Source organism: Brienomyrus brachyistius, chromosome 20 (assembly GCF_023856365.1).
Source record: "Brienomyrus brachyistius isolate T26 chromosome 20, BBRACH_0.4, whole genome shotgun sequence".
Taxonomy (NCBI): domain Eukaryota; kingdom Metazoa; phylum Chordata; class Actinopteri; order Osteoglossiformes; family Mormyridae; genus Brienomyrus; species Brienomyrus brachyistius.
In genome coordinates this window covers 17,410,743-17,413,787 of record NC_064552.1, presented here as the reverse complement: position 1 = coordinate 17,413,787, position 3,045 = coordinate 17,410,743, and the positions used below count along the sequence as shown (strand labels likewise).

Genomic DNA, 3,045 nt, shown 5'->3' with positions numbered 1-3,045 from the left:
AACTGTACATTCCGTTCCATGTACAGTAGTGATATGTAGCAATCATGTGCTCCAGTCAAATGTCCAGCTGCATGAATAATAATGGTGGCTTGTTTGGATAAAATAACTTAGGCTGAATACTTGAAAGCGTGACCTGGGTGAGGTAGAGAGGAAACAGGGTCTTACAAGAAGCAGATATTGTTCTGTCTGTGTGGTTTTTACTCTTTGCAAAGTGAGTCCAGCACAGTGCAGTCAGTGGGTCAGTCTTCCTGAGCTGCATCTAACCAGTGGAAACATCTGCAGCACTGCAGAGAAGCACTCAGCAGACAAACAAACCCAAACAGCTTACAGCTGTATGTCACTTTTGGACAGAGGTGGACAAAGTACACAACTTCACTACTTGAGTTAAGTATAGATACTCCTCGTCAAATAATACTCAAAGTTTTTCAGTTAATTTTTTACTTCAGTTAAAGTACTGGAGTATTTGCATCTAAAAATACTTAAGTATTCAAAAGTACATTATGTTTTAAATGCAAGACATTTTTCAGAACCTAATGACTCCTGAACACCCCACTGAATACACTGACTGGCTTGTACATCTTGTAGAATAAAAAGCTTGTGGAATATGATACAATGACTATAGAAACACAACTGACATAACAAAAGTACAGCCATTGTCATTTTCATCTTATTTAACACCCCCCACCCCACTCACACAAAAGAGCATGGTAGTGTTCTTACAGAGCCGTAGCAGTGTGTGTGTGTGCATGTGTGCATGTGTGTTTGTGTGTGTGTGTGTCTATGTGTGTGTGTGTTTGTGTGTCTGTGTATGTTTGTGTGTGTGTCTATGTGTGTGTATGTTTGTGAGCCAAGTAACAAGACAGGGAGCAAGAAACAAAACTCCTCTTTCTTAATTATCCACATCGTTATTAACGACACAGGTATATATACAGGTACATATACAGGTACATGTATATACTCAAAAATACATCCAGAACACACAATTAAATGAAAAACGTAATTTAAGAACACTTGAAATTTTCATTCAGTTTCTTTCATCTGTTTAATATAATCGATCAGTCCCTGTGCGTTTGCCCCAAACCATTCAGCATGGTACACAAGGGAGACAAGTAAGCATGTGTGACATCAAAGAACTGATTGCAGCAACTCAGCCTTTCCACAACATTAAAGCCGCTTATTCCCCCCCATGCCATGAAGAAATAATCTCTGTGGCTCCCCTCTCCCCCTCCCTCAGCCCCCAGTCTGGCTTGAACATTTGCACTTCCAGTAAAAATGCGCCCCAAACACACTGACACCAAACTCAGCACCGGTGCTCCGTAAAATCCCGTGATTCAGTCTCAGAAGCACTGGCTCCCCTGCCCTCCTCTGAACATTATTAAAGCTACACCCTGAACACTCTGTGTGACTGACATGAATGAGAAGCATCTTTATTCATAATCTCTGTAGCGGAGGTCAGAATACAGAGTGTCATTATTCCCGTCTTTCTTCTGTCTCCTGGGTTTTGGCTTCTTAAGGTTCAGGGCAGCGTAATTCAGTGTGTCCTCGTCATGGCACTGTGGAGACAAAGATGGCAGAATTGGATGGATCAAATCGGTTTGCTATTACCTATTTTCACAAATAGCACTTAAAATGCTGATCCCAGGATGGAAATCAGTCTGAGGTTCATTTGTTTTACTGACGATTTGTTTTACTGACGATTTGTAATTTGAAATATTTATTACATACTTGCTTGCGTGACCATTCCACTTTTGATATATCACTGTTCTTTTCATCTGTTTAAAATATATAAACATCAATATATTATTTAATTTCGCACGGTATCATACCGTGGTCAGATAACATTCCGAATTTTCAAGCAATCAACATCCTTTTTGTCTCAAAAATGAAAGTAAAAATGACTTCTGTCAATTTAAGTGTGCATGTTTGGATTACGTGTCATTTGTTCTCATATATCATATATAATAAAATTGCTATAAAGGAGATCTTGGTAATAAAAGTTATTGATATGCAACTTATTGCAACATGTATTATTTCAATAGATTTTGCAAAATATGAAAGATATAATACAAAAAATGTAAATCTTACAGTACAAAAAGGTTTATAAAAATAAGGTGAGATTTAATAATGGATTTTAAAACTGTATTACCTGCAAGAGTGGTTTTAATATGAAAATGTTATCTATCATAAAACAATTTTATATTTCTATAATTTGTTAAAATCTACATTTTGTCCTTCTGAGTGCATAAAGCCGGGCAGCGTACCTGCACAGTGTGTACAGGTCAGTTTACATCTTATACAAATGAGAGCAACGTTCAGAATAATGCTGCAAGATAAAACTATCAGCAAGCCAGAGTGAAGAGGATCCAGCAGCTTCTGAAAGCCTGTAACAAAGAGATAGATTTCAGCATAATGATATAGAGACACATTTCCCATTTGCTTACATTACATTAGTTAAAGATCAAATCGATAACACATTACAGCAGTTGTTTTGTAAATAGTCCATTTTAACATGAACTTCTAGTATTTTGTATTTTAACAATTTATATTAATATTTGAAATAATTATTAAATTAGGCTCCGGACCCCCCGCGACCCAATAGGATAAGCGGTTTGGAAAATGGATGGATGGATGGATATTAATATTTGAAATAATTATAAATTAGGCTCCGGACCCCCCGCGACCCAATAGGATAAGCGGTTTGGAAAATGGATGGATGGATGGATATTATTAAATTAACATCTGTGTAATTTAATTTAAGCACTTAAATTAGAAAATTCATTACATTAAAAAAAGAAATAAATGTCTTAATAGCAGAATAAGCTAAATAAAACTTTGAAGCAGATATACTCTCCACACTGGGTGCTACCATCTATATCCAGCTGTGTGCCGTTCCCAAACAGCATCTCCCCACACTGGGTGTTACCATCTATATCCAGCTATGTGCCGTTCCCAAACAGCATCTCCCCACACATGGCCACAGCGCAGTAGTAAGTCCCAGCATCGGAGAGGCTGAGGTTCCCCTTGGGGAGGCTGTAGACGCAGCTC

General features: G+C 37.8%; 1 long non-coding RNA gene across 1 annotated transcript; it reads right to left on the bottom strand.

Moving 5' to 3' along the window:
- Nucleotides 1–654: 654 nt before the first annotated feature.
- On the bottom strand, nt 655–2,435 carry LOC125715865 (uncharacterized). The gene is made up of 3 exons (XR_007384210.1): nt 2,262–2,435; nt 1,726–1,772; nt 655–1,553 (listed from the first exon to the last, which is right to left on the bottom strand). It is a non-coding gene; the product is annotated as an uncharacterized LOC125715865 (long non-coding RNA).
- Between the last annotated feature and the right edge of the window lie 610 nt (nt 2,436–3,045).